This window comes from Euprymna scolopes, chromosome 46 (assembly GCF_053919585.1).
Source record: "Euprymna scolopes isolate OS-2025 chromosome 46, ASM5391958v1, whole genome shotgun sequence".
In the NCBI taxonomy this organism is placed as follows: domain Eukaryota; kingdom Metazoa; phylum Mollusca; class Cephalopoda; order Sepiida; family Sepiolidae; genus Euprymna; species Euprymna scolopes.
Window position 1 is genome coordinate 70,018,675 of NC_136527.1, and position 25,218 is coordinate 70,043,892.

The 25,218-nt window shown below is 25.1% G+C and overlaps 1 long non-coding RNA gene across 1 annotated transcript in view; it reads left to right on the top strand.

Annotated features, from left to right (window-relative positions):
* LOC145270842 (uncharacterized) overlaps window positions 1-24,646 on the top strand; it is a 55,312-nt gene extending 30,666 nt beyond the window's left edge. The window contains exon 3 of the long non-coding RNA XR_013865593.1: window positions 19,639-24,646. This is a non-coding gene — a long non-coding RNA (uncharacterized LOC145270842). The remainder of the gene's footprint in view (window positions 1-19,638) is intronic.
* The last annotated feature ends 572 nt before the right edge of the window (window positions 24,647-25,218 follow it).

Sequence of the window (25,218 nt, forward strand, 5' to 3'; positions counted from 1 at the left end):
ATAAAAGCTTGAAAGACAAGCATATAATTGAAAAGGGGAAACAATTAAAAATCTTCAAATCAACAAAATAGTTTTAAAACAACCAGAATTTGTTAAAAGAAAATAAAAATATTTATAGATTTAAAGAATATTACAGATAAAAGCTTGAAAGACAAGCATATAATTGAAAAGGGGAAACAATGAAAAATCTCAAAAACAACAAAATAGTTTTAAAACAACCAGAATTTGTTAAAAGAAAATAAAAATATTTATAGATTTAATGAATATTACAGATAAAAGCTTGAAAGACAAGCATATAATTGAAAAGGGGAAACAATGAAAAATCTCAAAAACAACAAAATAGTTTTAAAACAACCAGAATTTGTTAAAAGAGAATAAAAATATTTATAGAATTTAAGAATATTACAGATAAAAGCTTGAAAGACAAGCATATAATTGAAAAGGCGAAACAATGAAAAATCTCAAAAACAACAAAATAGTTTTAAAACAACCAGAATTTGTTAAAAGAAAATAAAAATATTTATAGATTTAAAGAATATTACAGATAAAAGCTTGAAAGACAAGCATATAATTGAAAAGGCGAAACAATGAAAAATCTCAAAAAGCAACAAAATAGTTTTAAAACAACCAGAATTTGTTAAAAGAAAATAAAAATATTTATAGATTTAAAGAATATTACAGATAAAAGCTTGAAAGACAAGCATATAATTGAAAAGGGGAGACAATGAAAAATCTCAAAAACAACAAAATAGTTTTAAAACAACCAGAATTTGTTAAAAGAAAATAAAAATATTTATAGATTTAATGAATATTACAGATAAAAGCTTGAAAGACAAGCATATAATTGAAAAGGGGAAACAATGAAAAATCTCAAAAACAACAAAATAGTTTTAAAACAACCAGAATTTGTTAAAAGAAAATAAAAATATTTATAGATTTAAAGAATATTACGGATAAAAGCTTGAAAGACAAGCATATAATTGAAAAGGGGAAACAATGAAAAATCTCAAAAACAACAAAATAGTTTTAAAACAACCAGAATTTGTTAAAAGAAAATAAAAATATTTATAGATTTAAAGAATATTACAGATAAAAGCTTGAAAGACAAGCATATAATTAAAAAGGGGAGACAATGAAAAATCTCAAAAACAACAAAATAGTTTTAAAACAACCAGAATTTGTTAAAAGAAAATAAAAATATTTATAGATTTAAAGAATATTACAGATAAAAGCTTGAAAGACAAGCATATAATTGAAAAGGGGAAACAATGAAAAATCTTCAAATCAACAAAATAGTTTTAAAACAACCAGAATTTGTTAAAAGAGAATAAAAATATTTATAGATTTAAAGAATATTACAGATAAAAGCTTGAAAGACAAGCATATAATTGAAAAGGCGAAACAATGAAAAATCTCAAAAACAACAAAATAGTTTTAAAACAACCAGAATTTGTTAAAAGAAAATAAAAATATTTATAGATTTAAAGAATATTACAGATAAAAGCTTGAAAGACAAGCATATAATTGAAAAGGCGAAACAATGAAAAATCTCAAAAAGCAACAAAATAGTTTTAAAACAACCAGAATTTGTTAAAAGAAAATAAAAATATTTATAGATTTAAAGAATATTACAGATAAAAGCTTGAAAGACAAGCATATAATTGAAAAGGGGAGACAATGAAAAATCTCAAAAACAACAAAATAGTTTTAAAACAACCAGAATTTGTTAAAAGAAAATAAAATATTTATAGATTTAAAGAATATTACAGATAAAAGCTTGAAAGACAAGCATATAATTGAAAAAGGGAAACAATGAAAAATCTTCAAATCAACAAAATAGTTTTAAAACAACCAGAATTTGTTAAAAGAAAATAAAAATATTTATAGATTTAAAGAATATTACAGATAAAAGCTTGAAAGACAAGCATATAATTGAAAAGGGGAAACAATGAAAAATCTTCAAATCAACAAAATAGTTTTAAAACAACCAGAATTTGTTAAAAGAGAATAAAAATATTTATAGATTTAAAGAATATTACAGATAAAAGCTTGAAAGACAAGCATATAATTGAAAAGGCGAAACAATTAAAAATCTCAAAAACAACAAAATAGTTTTAAAACAACCAGAATTTGTTAAAAGAAAATAAAAATATTTATAGATTTAAAGAATATTACAGATAAAAGCTTGAAAGACAAGCATATAATTGAAAAGGCGAAACAATGAAAAATCTCAAAAAGCAACAAAATAGTTTTAAAACAACCAGAATTTGTTAAAAGAAAATAAAAATATTTATAGATTTAAAGAATATTACAGATAAAAGCTTGAAAGACAAGCATATAATTGAAAAGGGGAGACAATGAAAAATCTCAAAAACAACAAAATAGTTTTAAAACAACCAGAATTTGTTAAAAGAAAATAAAAATATTTATAGATTTAAAGAATATTACAGATAAAAGCTTTAAAGACAAGCATATAATTGAAAAGGGGAGACAATGAAAAATCTCAAAAACAACAAAATAGTTTTAAAACAACCAGAATTTGTTAAAAGAAAATAAAAATATTTATAGATTTAAAGAATATTACAGATAAAAGCTTGAAAGACAAGCATATAATTGAAAAGGGGAAACAATGAAAAATCTCAAAAACAACAAAATAGTTTTAAAACAACCAGAATTTGTTAAAATAAAATAAAAATATTTATGGATTTAAAGATTATTACAGATAAAAGCTTGAAAGACAAGCATATAATTGAAAAGGGGAAACAATGAAAAATCTCAAAAACAACAAAATAGTTTTAAAACAACCAGAATTTGTTAAAAGAAAATAAAATATTTATAGATTTAAAGAATATTACAGATAAAAGCTTGAAAGACAAGCATATAATTGAAAAGGGGAAACAATGAAAAATCTCAAAAACAACAAAATAGTTTTAAAACAACCAGAATTTGTTAAAAGAAAATAAAATATTTATAGATTTAAAGAATATTACAGATAAAAGCTTGAAAGACAAGCATATAATTGAAAAGGCGAAACAATGAAAAATCTCAAAAAGCAACAAAATAGTTTTAAAACAACCAGAATTTGTTAAAAGAAAATAAAAATATTTATAGATTAAAAGAATATTACAGATAAAAGCTGGAAAGACAAGCATATAATTGAAAAGGTGAAACAATGAACAATCTCCAAAGCAACAAAATAGTTAAAACACAACCAGAATTTGTTAAAAGAAAATAAACATATAGATTTAAAGAATATTACAGATAAAAGCTTGAAAGACAAGCATATAATTGAAAAGGGGAGACAATGAAAAATCTCAAAACCAACAAAATAGTTTTAAAACAACCAGACTTTGTTAAAAGAGAATAAAAATATTTATAGATTTAAAGAATATTACAGATAAAAGCTTGAAAGACAAGCATATAATTGAAAAGGGGAAACAATGAAAAATCTCAAAAACAACAAAATAGTTTTAAAACAACCAGAATTTGTTAAAAGAAAATAAAAATATTTATAGATTTATAGAATATTACAGATAAAAGCTTGAAAGACAAGCATATAATTCAAAAGGGGAAACAAGGAACAATCTCAAAAACAACAAAATAGTTTTAAAACAACCAGAATTGGTTAAAAGAAAACAAAAATAGTTATAGATTTAAAGAATATTACAGATAAAAGCTTGAAAGACAAGCATATAATTGAAAATGGGAAACAATGAAAAATCTCAAAAACAACAAAATAGTTTTAAAACAACCAGAATTTTTTAAAAGAAAATAAAAATATTTATAGATTTAAAGAATATTACAGATAAAAGCTTGAAAGACAAGCATATAATTGAAAAGGGGAAACAATGAAAAATCTCAAAAACAACAAAATAGTTTTAAAACAACCAGAATTTGTTAAAAGAAAATAAAAATATTTATAGATTTAAAGATTATTACAGATAAAAGCTTGAAAGACAAGCATATAATTGAAAAGGGGAAACAATGAAAAATCTCAAAAACAACAAAATAGTTTTAAAACAACCAGAATTTTTTAAAAGAAAATAAAAATATTTATAGATTTAAAGAATATTACAGATAAAAGCTTGAAAGACAAGCATATAATTGAAAAGGGGAAACAATGAAAAATCTTCAAATCAACAAAATAGTTTTAAAACAACCAGAATTTTTTAAAAGAAAATAAAAATATTTATAGATTTAAAGAATATTACAGATAAAAGCTTGAAAGACAAGCATATAATTGAAAAGGGGAAACAATGAAAAATCTCAAAAACAACAAAATAGTTTTAAAAGAACCAGAATTTGTTAAAAGAAAATAAAAATATTTATAGATTTAATGAATATTACAGATAAAAGCTTGAAAGACAAGCATATAATTGAAAAGGGGAAACAATGAAAAATCTCAAAAACAACAAAATAGTTTTAAAACAACCAGAATTTGTTAAAAGAGAATAAAAATATTTATAGAATTTAAGAATATTACAGATAAAAGCTTGAAAGACAAGCATATAATTGAAAAGGCGAAACATGAAAAATCTCAAAAACAACAAAATAGTTTTAAAACAACCAGAATTTGTTAAAAGAAAATAAAAATATTTATAGATTTAAAGAATATTACAGATAAAAGCTTGAAAGACAAGCATATAATTGAAAAGGCGAAACAATGAAAAATCTCAAAAAGCAACAAAATAGTTTTAAAACAACCAGAATTTGTTAAAAGAAAATAAAAATATTTATAGATTTAAAGAATATTACAGATAAAAGCTTGAAAGACAAGCATATAATTGAAAAGGGGAGACAATGAAAAATCTCAAAAACAACAAAATAGTTTTAAAACAACCAGAATTTGTTAAAAGATAAGAAAAATATTTATAGATTTAATGAGTATTACAGATAAAAGCTTGAAAGACAAGCATATAATTGAAAAGGAGAAACAACGAAAAATCTCAAAAACAACAAAATAGTTTTAAAACAACCAGAATTTGTTAAAAGAAAATAAAACTATTTATAGATTTAAAGAATATTACAGATAAAAGCTTGAAAGACAAGCATATAATTGAAAAGGAGAAACAATGAAAAATCTCAAAAACAACAAAATAGTTTTAAAAAAACAGAATTTGTTAAAAGAAAATAAAAATATTTATAGATTTAAAGAATATTACAGATAAAAGCTTGAAAGACAAGCATATAATTGAAAAGGCGAAACAATGAAAAATCTCAAAAAGCAACAAAATAGTTTTAAAACAACCAGAATTTGTTAAAAGAAAATAAAAATATTTATAGATTTAAAGAATATTACAGATAAAAGCTTGAAAGACAAGCATATAATTGAAAAGGGGAGACAATGAAAAATCTCAAAAACAACAAAATAGTTTTAAAACAACCAGAATTTGTTAAAAGAAAATAAAAATATTTATAGATTTAATGAATATTACAGATAAAAGCTTGAAAGACAAGCATATAATTGAAAAGGGGAAACAATGAAAAATCTCAAAAACAACAAAATAGTTTTAAAACAACCAGAATTTGTTAAAAGAAAATAAAAATATTTATAGATTTAAAGAATATTACGGATAAAAGCTTGAAAGACAAGCATATAATTGAAAAGGGGAGACAATGAAAAATCTCAAAAACAACAAAATAGTTTTAAAACAACCAGAATTTGTTAAAAGAAAATAAAAATATTTATAGATTTAAAGAATATTACAGATAAAAGCTTTAAAGACAAGCATATAATTGAAAAGGGGAGACAATGAAAAATCTCAAAAACAACAAAATAGTTTTAAAACAACCAGAATTTGTTAAAAGAAAATAAAAATATTTATAGATTTAAAGAATATTACAGATAAAAGCTTGAAAGACAAGCATATAATTGAAAAGGGGAAACAATGAAAAATCTCAAAAACAACAAAATAGTTTTAAAACAACCAGAATTTGTTAAAATAAAATAAAAATATTTATGGATTTAAAGATTATTACAGATAAAAGCTTGAAAGACAAGCATATAATTGAAAAGGGGAAACAATGAAAAATCTCAAAAACAACAAAATAGTTTTAAAACAACCAGAATTTGTTAAAAGAAAATAAAATATTTATAGATTTAAAGAATATTACAGATAAAAGCTTGAAAGACAAGCATATAATTGAAAAGGGGAAACAATGAAAAATCTCAAAAACAACAAAATAGTTTTAAAACAACCAGAATTTGTTAAAAGAAAATAAAAATATTTATAGATTTAAAGAATATTACAGATAAAAGCTTGAAAGACAAGCATATAATTGAAAAGGGGAAACAATGAAAAATCTCAAAAACAACAAAATAGTTTTAAAACAACCAGAATTTGTTAAAATAAAATAAAAATATTTATGGATTTAAAGATTATTACAGATAAAAGCTTGAAAGACAAGCATATAATTGAAAAGGGGAAACAATGAAAAATCTCAAAAACAACAAAATAGTTTTAAAACAACCAGAATTTGTTAAAAGAAAATAAAATATTTATAGATTTAAAGAATATTACAGATAAAAGCTTGAAAGACAAGCATATAATTGAAAAGGGGAAACAATGAAAAATCTCAAAAACAACAAAATAGTTTTAAAACAACCAGAATTTGTTAAAAGAAAATAAAATATTTATAGATTTAAAGAATATTACAGATAAAAGCTTGAAAGACAAGCATATAATTGAAAAGGCGAAACAATGAAAAATCTCAAAAAGCAACAAAATAGTTTTAAAACAACCAGAATTTGTTAAAAGAAAATAAAAATATTTATAGATTAAAAGAATATTACAGATAAAAGCTGGAAAGACAAGCATATAATTGAAAAGGTGAAACAATGAACAATCTCCAAAGCAACAAAATAGTTAAAACACAACCAGAATTTGTTAAAAGAAAATAAACATATAGATTTAAAGAATATTACAGATAAAAGCTTGAAAGACAAGCATATAATTGAAAAGGGGAGACAATGAAAAATCTCAAAACCAACAAAATAGTTTTAAAACAACCAGACTTTGTTAAAAGAGAATAAAAATATTTATAGATTTAAAGAATATTACAGATAAAAGCTTGAAAGACAAGCATATAATTGAAAAGGGGAAACAATGAAAAATCTCAAAAACAACAAAATAGTTTTAAAACAACCAGAATTTGTTAAAAGAAAATAAAAATATTTATAGATTTATAGAATATTACAGATAAAAGCTTGAAAGACAAGCATATAATTCAAAAGGGGAAACAAGGAACAATCTCAAAAACAACAAAATAGTTTTAAAACAACCAGAATTGGTTAAAAGAAAACAAAAATAGTTATAGATTTAAAGAATATTACAGATAAAAGCTTGAAAGACAAGCATATAATTGAAAATGGGAAACAATGAAAAATCTCAAAAACAACAAAATAGTTTTAAAACAACCAGAATTTTTTAAAAGAAAATAAAAATATTTATAGATTTAAAGAATATTACAGATAAAAGCTTGAAAGACAAGCATATAATTGAAAAGGGGAAACAATGAAAAATCTCAAAAACAACAAAATAGTTTTAAAACAACCAGAATTTGTTAAAAGAAAATAAAAATATTTATAGATTTAAAGATTATTACAGATAAAAGCTTGAAAGACAAGCATATAATTGAAAAGGGGAAACAATGAAAAATCTCAAAAACAACAAAATAGTTTTAAAACAACCAGAATTTTTTAAAAGAAAATAAAAATATTTATAGATTTAAAGAATATTACAGATAAAAGCTTGAAAGACAAGCATATAATTGAAAAGGGGAAACAATGAAAAATCTTCAAATCAACAAAATAGTTTTAAAACAACCAGAATTTTTTAAAAGAAAATAAAAATATTTATAGATTTAAAGAATATTACAGATAAAAGCTTGAAAGACAAGCATATAATTGAAAAGGGGAAACAATGAAAAATCTCAAAAACAACAAAATAGTTTTAAAAGAACCAGAATTTGTTAAAAGAAAATAAAAATATTTATAGATTTAATGAATATTACAGATAAAAGCTTGAAAGACAAGCATATAATTGAAAAGGGGAAACAATGAAAAATCTCAAAAACAACAAAATAGTTTTAAAACAACCAGAATTTGTTAAAAGAGAATAAAAATATTTATAGAATTTAAGAATATTACAGATAAAAGCTTGAAAGACAAGCATATAATTGAAAAGGCGAAACATGAAAAATCTCAAAAACAACAAAATAGTTTTAAAACAACCAGAATTTGTTAAAAGAAAATAAAAATATTTATAGATTTAAAGAATATTACAGATAAAAGCTTGAAAGACAAGCATATAATTGAAAAGGCGAAACAATGAAAAATCTCAAAAAGCAACAAAATAGTTTTAAAACAACCAGAATTTGTTAAAAGAAAATAAAAATATTTATAGATTTAAAGAATATTACAGATAAAAGCTTGAAAGACAAGCATATAATTGAAAAGGGGAGACAATGAAAAATCTCAAAAACAACAAAATAGTTTTAAAACAACCAGAATTTGTTAAAAGATAAGAAAAATATTTATAGATTTAATGAGTATTACAGATAAAAGCTTGAAAGACAAGCATATAATTGAAAAGGAGAAACAACGAAAAATCTCAAAAACAACAAAATAGTTTTAAAACAACCAGAATTTGTTAAAAGAAAATAAAACTATTTATAGATTTAAAGAATATTACAGATAAAAGCTTGAAAGACAAGCATATAATTGAAAAGGAGAAACAATGAAAAATCTCAAAAACAACAAAATAGTTTTAAAAAAACAGAATTTGTTAAAAGAAAATAAAAATATTTATAGATTTAAAGAATATTACAGATAAAAGCTTGAAAGACAAGCATATAATTGAAAAGGCGAAACAATGAAAAATCTCAAAAAGCAACAAAATAGTTTTAAAACAACCAGAATTTGTTAAAAGAAAATAAAAATATTTATAGATTTAAAGAATATTACAGATAAAAGCTTGAAAGACAAGCATATAATTGAAAAGGGGAGACAATGAAAAATCTCAAAAACAACAAAATAGTTTTAAAACAACCAGAATTTGTTAAAAGAAAATAAAAATATTTATAGATTTAATGAATATTACAGATAAAAGCTTGAAAGACAAGCATATAATTGAAAAGGGGAAACAATGAAAAATCTCAAAAACAACAAAATAGTTTTAAAACAACCAGAATTTGTTAAAAGAAAATAAAAATATTTATAGATTTAAAGAATATTACGGATAAAAGCTTGAAAGACAAGCATATAATTGAAAAGGGGAGACAATGAAAAATCTCAAAAACAACAAAATAGTTTTAAAACAACCAGAATTTGTTAAAAGAAAATAAAAATATTTATAGATTTAAAGAATATTACAGATAAAAGCTTTAAAGACAAGCATATAATTGAAAAGGGGAGACAATGAAAAATCTCAAAAACAACAAAATAGTTTTAAAACAACCAGAATTTGTTAAAAGAAAATAAAAATATTTATAGATTTAAAGAATATTACAGATAAAAGCTTGAAAGACAAGCATATAATTGAAAAGGGGAAACAATGAAAAATCTCAAAAACAACAAAATAGTTTTAAAACAACCAGAATTTGTTAAAATAAAATAAAAATATTTATGGATTTAAAGATTATTACAGATAAAAGCTTGAAAGACAAGCATATAATTGAAAAGGGGAAACAATGAAAAATCTCAAAAACAACAAAATAGTTTTAAAACAACCAGAATTTGTTAAAAGAAAATAAAATATTTATAGATTTAAAGAATATTACAGATAAAAGCTTGAAAGACAAGCATATAATTGAAAAGGGGAAACAATGAAAAATCTCAAAAACAACAAAATAGTTTTAAAACAACCAGAATTTGTTAAAAGAGAATAAAAATATTTATAGATTTAAAGAATATTACAGATAAAAGCTTGAAAGACAAGCATATAATTGAAAAGGCGAAACAATGAAAAATCTCAAAAACAACAAAATAGTTTTAAAACAACCAGAATTTGTTAAAAGAAAATAAAATATTTATAGATTTAAAGAATATTACAGATAAAAGCTTGAAAGACAAGCATATAATTGAAAAGGCGAAACAATGAAAAATCTCAAAAAGCAACAAAATAGTTTTAAAACAACCAGAATTTGTTAAAAGAAAATAAAAATATTTATAGATTAAAAGAATATTACAGATAAAAGCTGGAAAGACAAGCATATAATTGAAAAGGTGAAACAATGAACAATCTCCAAAGCAACAAAATAGTTAAAACACAACCAGAATTTGTTAAAAGAAAATAAACATATAGATTTAAAGAATATTACAGATAAAAGCTTGAAAGACAAGCATATAATTGAAAAGGGGAGACAATGAAAAATCTCAAAACCAACAAAATAGTTTTAAAACAACCAGACTTTGTTAAAAGAGAATAAAAATATTTATAGATTTAAAGAATATTACAGATAAAAGCTTGAAAGACAAGCATATAATTGAAAAGGGGAAACAATGAAAAATCTCAAAAACAACAAAATAGTTTTAAAACAACCAGAATTTGTTAAAAGAAAATAAAAATATTTATAGATTTATAGAATATTACAGATAAAAGCTTGAAAGACAAGCATATAATTCAAAAGGGGAAACAAGGAACAATCTCAAAAACAACAAAATAGTTTTAAAACAACCAAAATTGGTTAAAAGAAAACAAAAATAGTTATAGATTTAAAGAATATTACAGATAAAAGCTTGAAAGACAAGCATATAATTGAAAATGGGAAACAATGAAAAATCTCAAAAACAACAAAATAGTTTTAAAACAACCAGAATTTTTTAAAAGAAAATAAAAATATTTATAGATTTAAAGAATATTACAGATAAAAGCTTGAAAGACAAGCATATAATTGAAAAGGGGAAACAATGAAAAATCTCAAAAACAACAAAATAGTTTTAAAACAACCAGAATTTGTTAAAAGAAAATAAAAATATTTATAGATTTAAAGATTATTACAGATAAAAGCTTGAAAGACAAGCATATAATTGAAAAGGGGAAACAATGAAAAATCTCAAAAACAACAAAATAGTTTTAAAACAACCAGAATTTTTTAAAAGAAAATAAAAATATTTATAGATTTAAAGAATATTACAGATAAAAGCTTGAAAGACAAGCATATAATTGAAAAGGGGAAACAATGAAAAATCTTCAAATCAACAAAATAGTTTTAAAACAACCAGAATTTTTTAAAAGAAAATAAAAATATTTATAGATTTAAAGAATATTACAGATAAAAGCTTGAAAGACAAGCATATAATTGAAAAGGGGAAACAATGAAAAATCTCAAAAACAACAAAATAGTTTTAAAACAACCAGAATTTGTTAAAAGAAAATAAAAATATTTATAGATTTAATGAATATTACAGATAAAAGCTTGAAAGACAAGCATATAATTGAAAAGGGGAAACAATGAAAAATCTCAAAAACAACAAAATAGTTTTAAAACAACCAGAATTTGTTAAAAGAGAATAAAAATATTTATAGAATTTAAGAATATTACAGATAAAAGCTTGAAAGACAAGCATATAATTGAAAAGGCGAAACAATGAAAAATCTCAAAAACAACAAAATAGTTTTAAAACAACCAGAATTTGTTAAAAGAAAATAAAAATATTTATAGATTTAAAGAATATTACAGATAAAAGCTTGAAAGACAAGCATATAATTGAAAAGGCGAAACAATGAAAAATCTCAAAAAGCAACAAAATAGTTTTAAAACAACCAGAATTTGTTAAAAGAAAATAAAAATATTTATAGATTTAAAGAATATTACAGATAAAAGCTTGAAAGACAAGCATATAATTGAAAAGGGGAGACAATGAAAAATCTCAAAAACAACAAAATAGTTTTAAAACAACCAGAATTTGTTAAAAGAAAAGAAAAATATTTATAGATTTAATGAGTATTACAGATAAAAGCTTGAAAGACAAGCATATAATTGAAAAGGAGAAACAACGAAAAATCTCAAAAACAACAAAATAGTTTTAAAACAACCAGAATTTGTTAAAAGAAAATAAAAATATTTATAGATTTAAAGAATATTACAGATAAAAGCTTGAAAGACAAGCATATAATTGAAAAGGAGAAACAACGAAAAATCTCAAAAACAACAAAATAGTTTTAAAAAAACAGAATTTGTTAAAAGAAAATAAAACTATTTATAGATTTAAAGAATATTACAGATAAAAGCTTGAAAGACAAGCATATAATTGAAAAGGAGAAACAATGAAAAATCTCAAAAACAACAAAATAGTTTTAAAAAAACAGAATTTGTTAAAAGAAAATAAAAATATTTATAGATTTAAAGAATATTACAGATAAAAGCTTGAAAGACAAGCATATAATTGAAAAGGCGAAACAATGAAAAATCTCAAAAAGCAACAAAATAGTTTTAAAACAACCAGAATTTGTTAAAAGAAAATAAAAATATTTATAGATTTAAAGAATATTACAGATAAAAGCTTGAAAGACAAGCATATAATTGAAAAGGGGAGACAATGAAAAATCTCAAAAACAACAAAATAGTTTTAAAACAACCAGAATTTGTTAAAAGAAAATAAAAATATTTATAGATTTAATGAATATTACAGATAAAAGCTTGAAAGACAAGCATATAATTGAAAAGGGGAAACAATGAAAAATCTCAAAAACAACAAAATAGTTTTAAAACAACCAGAATTTGTTAAAAGAAAATAAAAATATTTATAGATTTAAAGAATATTACGGATAAAAGCTTGAAAGACAAGCATATAATTGAAAAGGGGAGACAATGAAAAATCTCAAAAACAACAAAATAGTTTTAAAACAACCAGAATTTGTTAAAAGAAAATAAAAATATTTATAGATTTAAAGAATATTACAGATAAAAGCTTTAAAGACAAGCATATAATTGAAAAGGGGAGACAATGAAAAATCTTAAAAACAACAAAATAGTTTTAAAACAACCAGAATTTGTTAAAAGAAAATAAAAAATATTTATAGATTTAAAGAATATTACAGATAAAAGCTTGAAAGACAAGCATATAATTGAAAAGGGGAAACAATGAAAAATCTCAAAAACAACAAAATAGTTTTAAAACAACCAGAATTTGTTAAAATAAAATAAAAATATTTATGGATTTAAAGATTATTACAGATAAAAGCTTGAAAGACAAGCATATAATTGAAAAGGGGAAACAATGAAAAATCTCAAAAACAACAAAATAGTTTTAAAACAACCAGAATTTGTTAAAAGAAAATAAAATATTTATAGATTTAAAGAATATTACAGATAAAAGCTTGAAAGACAAGCATATAATTGAAAAGGGGAAACAATGAAAAATCTCAAAAACAACAAAATAGTTTTAAAACAACCAGAATTTGTTAAAAGAAAATAAAAATATTTATAGATTTAATGAATATTACAGATAAAAGCTTGAAAGACAAGCATATAATTGAAAAGGGGAAACAATGAAAAATCTCAAAAACAACAAAATAGTTTTAAAACAACCAGAATTTGTTAAAAGAGAATAAAAATATTTATAGAATTTAAGAATATTACAGATAAAAGCTTGAAAGACAAGCATATAATTGAAAAGGCGAAACAATGAAAAATCTCAAAAACAACAAAATAGTTTTAAAACAACCAGAATTTGTTAAAAGAAAATAAAAATATTTATAGATTTAATGAGTATTACAGAACAAAGCTTGAAAGACAAGCATATAATTGAAAAGGAGAAACAATGAAAAATCTCAAAAAGCAACAAAATAGTTTTAAAACAACCAGAATTTGTTAAAAGAAAATAAAACTATTTATAGATTTAAAGAATATTACGGATAAAAGCTTGAAAGACAAGCATATAATTGAAAAGGGGAAACAATGAAAAATCTTCAAATCAACAAAATAGTTTTAAAACAACCAGAATTTGTTAAAAGAAAATAAAAATATTTATAGATTTAAAGAATATTACAGATAAAAGCTTGAAAGACAAGCATATAATTGAAAAGGGGAGACAATGAAAAATCTCAAAAACAACAAAATAGTTTTAAAACAACCAGAATTTGTTAAAAGAAAATAAAAATATTTATAGATTTAAAGAATATTACAGATAAAAGCTTGAAAGACAAGCATATAATTGAAAAGGGGAAACAATGAAAAATCTCAAAAACAACAAAATAGTTTTAAAACAACCAGAATTTGTTAAAAGAAAATAAAAATATTTATGGATTTAAAGATTATTACAGATAAAAGCTTGAAAGACAAGCATATAATTGAAAAGGGGAAACAATGAAAAATCTCAAAAACAACAAAATAGTTTTAAAACAACCAGAATTTGTTAAAAGAAAATAAAATATTTATAGATTTAAAGAATATTACAGATAAAAGCTTGAAAGACAAGCATATAATTGAAAAGGGGAAACAATGAAAAATCTTCAAATCAACAAAATAGTTTTAAAACAACCAGAATTTGTTAAAAGAGAATAAAAATATTTATAGATTTAAAGAATATTACAGATAAAAGCTTGAAAGACAAGCATATAATTGAAAAGGCGAAACAATGAAAAATCTCAAAAACAACAAAATAGTTTTAAAACAACCAGAATTTGTTAAAAGAAAATAAAAATATTTATAGATTTAAAGAATATTACAGATAAAAGCTTGAAAGACAAGCATATAATTGAAAAGGCGAAACAATGAAAAATCTCAAAAAGCAACAAAATAGTTTTAAAACAACCAGAATTTGTTAAAAGAAAATAAAAATATTTATAGATTTAAAGAATATTACAGATAAAAGCTTGAAAGACAAGCATATAATTGAAAAGGGGAGACAATGAAAAATCTCAAAAACAACAAAATAGTTTTAAAACAACCAGAATTTGTTAAAAGAAAATAAAAATATTTATAGATTTAAAGAATATTACAGATAAAAGCTTGAAAGACAAGCATATAATTGAAAAGGGGAGACAATGAAAAATCTCAAAAACAACAAAATAGTTTTAAAACAACCAGAATTTGTTAAAAGAAAATAAAAATATTTATAGATTTAAAGAATATTACAGATAAAAGCTTGAAAGACAAGCATATAATTGAAAAGGGGAGACAATGAAAAATCTCAAAAACAACAAAATAGTTTTAAAACAACCAGAATTTGTTAAAAGAAAATAAAAATATTTATAGATTTAATGAATATTACAGATAAAAGCTTGAAAGACAAGCATATAATTGAAAAGGGGAAACAATGAAAAATCTCAAAAACAACAAAATAGTTTTAAAACAACCAGAATTTGTTAAAAGAAAATAAAAATATTTATAGATTTAAAGAATATTACGGATAAAAGCTTGAAAGACAAGCATATAATTGAAAAGGGGAGACAATGAAAAATCTCAAAAACAACAAAATAGTTTTAAAACAACCAGAATTTGTTAAAAGAAAATAAAAATATTTATAGATTTAAAGAATATTACAGATAAAAGCTTGAAAGACAAGCATATAATTGAAAAGGGGAGACAATGAAAAATCTCAAAAACAACAAAATAGTTTTAAAACAACCAGAATTTGTTAAAAGAAAATAAAAATATTTATAGATTTAAAGAATATTACAGATAAAAGCTTGAAAGACAAGCATATAATTGAAAAGGGGAAACAATGAAAAATCTCAAAAACAACAAAATAGTTTTAAAACAACCAGAATTTGTTAAAAGAAAATAAAAATATTTATGGATTTAAAGATTATTACAGATAAAAGCTTGAAAGACAAGCATATAATTGAAAAGGGGAAACAATGAAAAATCTCAAAAACAACAAAATAGTTTTAAAACAACCAGAATTTGTTAAAAGAAAATAAAATATTTATAGATTTTAAGAATATGACAGATAAAAGTTTGAAAGACAAGCATATAATTGAAAAGGGGAAACAATGAAAAATCTCAAAAACAACAAAATAGTTTTAAAACAACCAGAATTTGTTAAAAGAAAATAAAAATATTTATAGATTTAAAGAATATTACAGATAAAAGCTTGAAAGACAAGCATATAATTGAAAAGGGGAAACAATGAAAAATCTTCAAATCAACAAAATAGTTTTAAAACAACCAGAATTTGTTAAAAGAGAATAAAAATATTTATAGATTTAAAGAATATTACAGATAAAAGCTTGAAAGACAAGCATATAATTGAAAAGGCGAAACAATGAAAAATCTCAAAAACAACAAAATAGTTTTAAAACAACCAGAATTTGTTAAAAGAAAATAAAAATATTTATAGATTTAAAGAATATTACAGATAAAAGCTTGAAAGACAAGCATATAATTGAAAAGGCGAAACAATGAAAAATCTCAAAAAGCAACAAAATAGTTTTAAAACAACCAGAATTTGTTAAAAGAAAATAAAAATATTTATAGATTTAAAGAATATTACAGATAAAAGCTTGAAAGACAAGCATATAATTGAAAAGGCTAAACAATGAAAAATATTAAACAAAAATAGCGAAACAATGAGAATTCTCCAAAACAACAAAATAGTTTTAAAACAGCCAGAAGGGCCAATTTGTTAAAAGAAAATAAAAATATTTATAGATTTAAAGAATATTACAGATAAAAGCTTGAAAAGGGGAAACAATGAGAATTCTCAAAAACAACAAAAGCAATTTATAACAAAATAATATTTCACTTGTAAATGAAACATATAAGCTTATTTTTCTCTTAGAAGTAAAATGTAAAACAAACTCCTATAGAAACAATTATCTTGTGTGTTTGTAAGGAAATGGACATATACATTGTAAGTGACATGTTTTTCAGATTCAAGAATATATTTGACATTTAATAAGTAAAATTTTATTTGTTATAACGACGAATTGGAAGGAACAGTGAGTCGAGTCTTTGGTAGCTGAGAGAACACATTGTACATGCATGAAGTTATGTAGCTGTGTCTTGTCCTGTAGGAAGGGCTACATATGTCTTGCCATGTATGAATGAGGTAAATGCCGATCTGGGTACAGGACTGTGGTGATCAAAGATAATAATTTGCATATGAGGTAAATGGCTGCACTCGGCTCACTCTTCCCGTACATATACCTCTCGAGGACCTAAATACTTCAAGGATTTCCTTCAGGAAAATCAAGAATAACAAAGACTCAATTACTGACACCTACGGCTCACTTGCATTAATGTCATGTTGTTTAGGTATATAATCAGTGGATATTTCGTTTTCCCAATAATTTTCAGATTATAATAATATGTCAATTAGTAATATTGCTGGAATAAGTTTTAATGAGAATTTATTGTCAAACGCTTTGATTATATTAAGTGCTACTGCCTTAGATCTATTTCTCATGACATCTGAATGAGGAATAATACTAGGATAATCCATACTCTTGTTCAGAAAGAAGTTAAGCATTAACAAGTTAGTGAACTTTCACTAGAGTAATTAAATATGGCAAGATGATAATTATGTTAGTATTCTGCAAAAATCTTTTACACGAAGAAATTAAAATTGTTATTTTTTTCAACCAATTTAACTATTTTAAATTTCTAATTTTAAAATGCAAGTCTCATCTTTTTGTCAGTGTTTATTCCATGAGTAAATCACCATATTTTATTCCTTAATATAAATGCATTAAATCTGTTTATTCTATAATATTAGTAATTTTTCACTGTTTTCCCATTATATATAATGAAGACATCTGAAGTGTTTACTTTACGAAAGGAAAACAGAATTTTATATTATTGTCTATTTTCATATTTGCTTTATAACAAAATTGTGAATGTGCTTTTAAGGTTTGAAATTTTTTTAATTACTGAATATTTCATTATTAAATTATTTTGTAAAAAGCAATCTTTGAATGTGAAAAAGTTATGCAAGTAAATAAAAACTGCAATCACTTGAAATGCATTTGCTCATGCGATCATACTGCATCTTTATGACTATGTGCCAATAAACAACAACTTGTACAATGCATCACTGTTTAATGATAATTAGTTATTAATTGATTAGTGAATCACTTAAAAATGCCTTGACAATTTATATGAACACTGGAAATTCACTCAGCCACTCCAGATCTCAGTAATATATATGAAGCTTCTGTTTTGCATGCTGGTTCTATTGTCAGTCAAAATTATTGATGACTCTTCAGGAAAATAGAATTGAGACATTTTAAAGGTAACAAAACCTTTTAATTGTTAGAGTCACGGGACTTCAAACTGTCTGGGCACATAATCGATTCGTTGCAAGCAGTAAACAGTCTATAGTGTGTGGCATCATAAGCAAATTTTAGCAGAAAATCAAGGATTCTACTTTTTTGTTTTCCATCGATTCTGCATCAGATAAATGGACATATAATATTAATTCCAGATTTCAAAGCCATTTTTCATAGAATAGGCGATCTTCTTGAAATATCTATTTCATTTCAGAGTAGCTGATGTTCCAATAGATTCACCATATTTATTTTTATTGTATTGTCAGGAAAGGGACACATATCTACTAAAAAGGTTTAGTATTCCTCTTAATTGCTTCCATATTCAATTGCATAGGTTGGCTTATAAATGATCTTTTATATGACCCCGAGGAAGTGATATCATTTGAAGTAGCTGAGTGGTTTTGCTTCATTTAAAATAATAAATCTGGAAGGTCGCAGTATGGACAAGTATTGTAGTTGAAGTGGAATTAGTATTGTAAGTGTTGTGTACCTTTTAACGTCTCTCAAAATGTTTCTACAGCTGGTATTTTTTGCTTAACCAGCCAATCACAATATTGCAGGAGGAAATACCAGGATATACTTATAATTATTACATCATATTTCTCTGAACTAAATTTTTCTATGAAAGTTTGCTTAATATCTTGTCTTCTCGTGAGTTTATTTACTTGTTTACTAGGTCTTTTCTTACCCAAGCCTCTCTCTGGTGACGTTTGACACACTTTTATTGCTGGCCTTGTGATTTACTCTGAGATTTTTACAGAGCAAAAACTTTCCTCCTCGTAATAATGTTAATGAAGTCTGGAAGCTCGTTTCCAAAATAAAACACTAGCATTCTCAAACCCTCATTTCAGGAGTCTTACAACTGTTCTGAAATATGGCGTGTAGGTATGGTACTTTCATGTATGCTGTAGACATGTTGGGATTGCATTATTGATTTGATTATCTTTTTATAAGTCTGCATGTAAAATAGGCATAATATCTCCTTGATAAACATCACTTACTGTAGATTTGATCCAATTTTATTTCTAGCCTGTGATTTACCCTGAGATTTTGTACAAAGCAAATATTTTCATTCTTGTGATAACGTTTAGGAAGTCTGGAAGCTCTTTTCCAAAATAGGGCATAATTGTATTCTCAAACCCTCAACTCGAGTCTTTCAATTCTTCAGATATATGGGGTTTAGGTGTGGTATTTTCATGTATGCTGTAACATGTTGGGATTACATTCTTCATTTGTTGTTCTGTTATAATACAACATGTACAAATCAACTCATCAAATATTTGCTCATACAAAAACAAATGTTTACTATTATTTTGTTTGCAAGTGCAATATTTAACTATCATGCAATTATATTGTTTGTAAAGAACACATATAGAATTACCATCTTTTCTTGAAATATATCATTCTTTTCATATTGCAGAACATCCAGCAATCAATACAAGAAAACAAATGCAAGTTGATTAAAGTTAAAAGCCAGAAACAGGAGAAAACATACTCTTGTCAACTATACAATGTTTTTGTTTCAATTCGCATTTTTGATCCTATATTGTGAATGAATAATTGTTGCAACTATCTATGACTAATATCCTAATGACTGCATATGGCTAAGGCACTGGTGGTCTGATTAATAACTGCAGAATTTCAGACATCCAATATACTAAAAATGTAAAAAAATTATCAGGGACTGTGAAAACTGAATATATACCTTGCTTATGGTTGAAAAATTATAGAATCATCGCTTAAAATATATCGTAAGTTAAACTGAATTTTGACAATGTCAGTATATCGTTATTTATCGGATGTTTTGAATGTAATCAATATAAGACGTATAAAAAATTATAGAATCATCGCTTAAAATATATCGTAAGTTAAACTGTATTTTGACAATGTCAGTATATTGTTATTTATGGGATGTTTTGAATATAATCAATATAAGATGTATAAAAATCAATTGAAAATATTTGTTTTCAGTTTTCACTGATCAATCGTACTTTTGAATTCAGATATATTAAAATTAGCTACCATTCAGAGGAAGCCACTTTATTAATATATTATTTAACTTACAGTAAAAAATAATGTTTTCGATCTAATATGGGAAAAATATGACTCATTATTTGTTATTGAAGTTTAATCTAGTTTTAAATCAATAGAAAATTGGAAATAAATGCGAAAGTTTCTTCATTTCTTACACAAAAAGGACGATCAGAAAAATATTTAAAATGTCAACTTTGAAAATAAACGATGAATCTGATACCAAAAAGAAACCACATTCTTGTAAAGAATGTGGATCTTCATTTGCAAGTAAACAAAGTATTTTGGAACACATTCGAACACATACTGGAGAAAAATCATATACTTGTGAAGTCTGTAGCTATTCTTTTGCAAATAAATCAAACATGGTAAAACACATGCGAATACACACTGGAGAAAAACCATATTCTTGTGAAGTATGTGGCTCTTCTTTTACAGAGAAACAAAGTATGGTGCGACACATTCGAATACATACTGGAGAAAAACCATATTCTTGTGAAATATGTGGCTTTTCTTTTGCAAGCAAATACAATATGTTGAAACATATGCGAACACATACTGGAGAGAAGCCATATTCTTGTGGAGTATGTGCTACTTCTTTTTCATTAAAACAAAGTATGTTAGAACATATGCGAACACATACTGGAGAGAAACCATATTCTTGTGAAATATGTGAATCCTCTTTTTCACAAAAACAAAATATGTTACAACATATGCGAATACATACTGGAGAGAAACCATATTCTTGTGAAGTATGTGGCTCATCTTTTGCACATAAACAACATATGTTTCGACATATGCGAATTCATACTGGAGAGAAACCATATTCTTGTAAAGTATGTGGCTCTTCTTTTGCACGGAAAGAATATATGGTGCAACATATGCGAACACATAAGGCAGAAACAGAAAGTAAATTGCTACGAAAATAGCCCAAAAGAGTTGCCCGAAAAATTCAAAGAATGATCCAATGACCAACATGTCAGGTATTTTCTGCAAGAATTAAATTAAGATTTATTTGATAAGGAAGGCTCTATAAGCTGGCTAAAATAAGGATGTCTCCACTATGATCAGAGGATTATAATAGCTACCAAAAATCATGATTTGATGACCAATATTTTAAAATGATGAGTGGTCTCAGCAAATACAACAAATGAAGGTTCTGCCACACAGAAGTAGGGAGTATGAGCCAGCTTACATCCAGCTGCAATGTTCTTCTAGAGGACAGCTACTATACAATGTGACACAATAAAGTATCTCCACTAGACGATCTGTAAAAAGTTGAATATTGAATGCCGCAACAAGTCTTGGAACATATACCTGAAACAGTTGCACTCAAACTGACGGTTAGAATATTAAAACGATCTTTTGTTTGGAATGTATAAAATCAATGAATGTTTGGCAATCAATCCCTGACTTGAGCAAAATGATAAGAAACCCTATCCCTAACCCTTATCCCTGACTCGAACAAAACGATAAGAAATAAAAGAAAACGAAAGAGAAAAATCATATTCTTGTAAAATATGTGGCTCTTTTACAAAGAAACATGTTGGAATGTAAGCGAATATATCCTGAAGAGAAGAAATATACAAAAACAGTGTCTTTTTAGAATGTATCTGCTAAGATGTACAAGAGGTTGACGACCATCATCACTATGAATGTATCTGCTAAGATGTACAAGAGGTTGACGACCATCATCACTATGAATGTATCTGCTAAGATGTACAAGAGGTTGACGACCATCATCACTATGAATGTATCTGCTAAGATGTACAAGAGGTTGACGACCATCATCACTATGAATGTATCTGCTAAGATGTACAAGAGGTTGACGACCATCATCACTATGAATGTATCTGCTAAGATGTACAAGAGGTTGACGACCATCATCACTATGAATGTATCTGCTAAGATGTACAAGAGGTTGACGACCATCATCACTATGAATGTATCTGCTAAGATGTACAAGAGGTTGACGATCATCATCACTATGAATGTATCTGCTAAGATGTACAAGAGGTTGACGACCATCATCATCATCACTATGCCACTATTGTGAGCTATGCACAATATCTGATGAGCTCTCCAACATCCAACTCTCAAGATGGTATATCGACATCATGAAGCAAGAGCCAGTAGAACGCTCTCCATCACAAAACTGGCAAAACATTTTGAGAAAGACTGTCTTACAAATGAGAGAAAAACAGAAAGTAAACCTGCTACGGAAAGAATCGCCATAAATACATTAAACCTAAACATCCCTGGCTTAAACAATATGATAAGAAAAATTTAAAAAAATGAGTGAGAGAAGCCATATTTTTGTGAAGTATGTATGCTAATCTTTTACACAAATGAAATATGTTACAACATATGTGAATGCACACTGGAGAGAAATTTTACAAACTATCTTACAAATATACCAGGTAAACCAAGTGCAAAGGAGATTCAAACAATTGCACTTAAAGGGACGGTTAGAATCTTAAAAAAATCTCTCGGTTGGAGTGTCTAAAATAGCAGGTGTATGTTTGGCATTTGGTAGGATGCCCCATCCCTGGCTTAAACAAAATGATAAGAAAAATGAAAAAATAGAGAGAAACCATATTCTTGTGACGTGTTTGGCTCTTTTACAAGTGAACACAACATATGCGAAAACATATGCGAAAATATACTAGAGAGTTCCTCACATGTAGCTACTGCAATGTCTAGATTTGTATAAACTCTACACAGCAATCAAAAAGACAATAACTGTATTAAAAGGTGGTAAATTACCATGACATTAAGCTACACTAATGGAACTGTAAAAATCCCTAACAAAGAAATCTGAAGATAAATCTTTCAATGGGAATGCCTAGATCCATTACGCAAGTTACTCGACAAAAAAGGGAGTACCTACAATCTGAGCCAAAGCCGCCAACAAAACACACACAAAATAGTCAACCACCTGCTTTTCATGTGAAGTGTTTGCCTCTTCTTTCACACAAAAACAAAGTTACAACATATGTGAATACATACGTGAGAGAAATCATATTCTTATGAAGTATGTTGCTATTTATTTACAATGAAACCTCATGTACGGATACATAAATAGATGATCACGATCAAGGCTTGATGACCAATGTTTTTTTAAAAAAGATGAGTAATCTGTAAATGTTCGTCCACAAGAATTAAAGAATGCGAATCAGCTGACATCTAGCTGTAAGTTTTTGCTGGAAGAAAGAACAGTTGGAAATGTCAACAGCATCCATTATTTCTACGCAATTACTTGAGTTATTTATCTTGCAACCGTTGCTATTTACCATAATAGGACAATAAAAATAAAAATGAGTCATGCTTTTAAGAAGATGAGTAATCTGAATAATGACAACATGCAGAATTAATGTGAATCAGATGACATTCACCTGTAAGTTTTTGATGAAACACCGTTACTATATAATATGACACAATCGTGTGTGTAAATGACTCCATTGGACAATCTGAACAAAGTTCAATATCGAATGCAACAGCAAGTTCTGGAAACTTATCATGATAGAATGATATTGGGCAGGAAAAGGAAAACTCGATGCTGAGTGAAACAGAACTGAAGATGATTATATAACGAAATACCAAGTTATTATGTATGACATGCAAAGTGACTGGATATTTAGAAAGATTTTTATCATTCCAGTAATTCTAGAAGAAATTGAACTCGGTTTGATAATATGATAACCAAGTTCAAAAGAGGTTAAAATATTTGCTATTGAATGGACAGTAAGGATCTTATAAAGACCTTTTTGTTTGAATATATGAAACAGCAGGTGAGTATCTGGAATCAGGTTGAATGTCTCGTCTTCAACCTCAATAATCAAGTGATGCCAATTTTTTTTAAAAAAAGAGAAACCATGTTCTTGTTAAATATGTGGCTTTTCTTTTACAAAGAAAAATTATTTCAGTTTGAATTCATGAAACAGCAGGTGAATATCTGGAATCTCAACCTCCATAAGTGATGAGAAATTAAAAAAGAGTCAAATATGTGGCTCTTCTTTTACAACTAAAAATTATTGCAACATATGTCAATGTTTGAGAGAAACTATATTCTTTTTAAGTATTATTCTCGTCTTTTTCAATGTATTACCAGTGAATACATTATCAAAATTATGTTCCTGTAAACTACATTCTTTTTAAGTATTTGTGTCGTCTTTTTTCAATATATTACCAGTGAACACATTATCAAAATTATGTTCCTGTAAACTACATTCTTTTTAAGTATTTGTGTCGTCTTTTTCAATATATTACCAGTGAACACATTATAAAAATTATGTTCCTGTAAACTGCATTCTTTTTAGTTTTTACAGAGATGCACTATATTGGTGAAGAGCCGAAATAATAGTGTGTGGAAATAAAATTCCTAAATGTTGAAATTATCAATGTTGTTAGATTTGTCTTTCTTTAAGAATTTATAAACTACTTTTAAGAGTTATTCCCCTTTAACTGTAGTTTTCTACTTTTTCTTATTTTAATGACACTTTCTTATTTTTCGTTGTCATAAGCAATTATATTACATGCATGTACAGTCCCATAATGTAAAGAAAGTGCAGACGTCTTTCTGTGTTGAACGAAAAGTCTTCTTAAGTGTTTTATTTTAAAGTACTCTTTATTTCATTATGAATTCTACAGTCTGAAATTTATTTTTACCAAAGTATAATTTATTTGAATAAGTCTTGACTAATAATAATTCAACATTATGAAGTTTATAAATTTTAATTTTCAAACAAGGTCATCTGTCTTCTAGTATAAAGTCTACCATCTTTTATCTATTTTCAAATGAAGGTTTTTATTTGATGCTTGACTATAATAATTATCAAACAAAGGTTATTGGCCGATGAGAACAACCTGATGATCATTTAGAAGAAATTGAATCATCAATAAAAAAGCATTAGGATAAGAAACAATACAATTGCAAGTGAGTTTACAAAAGAGGAAATATCAAAGTTGC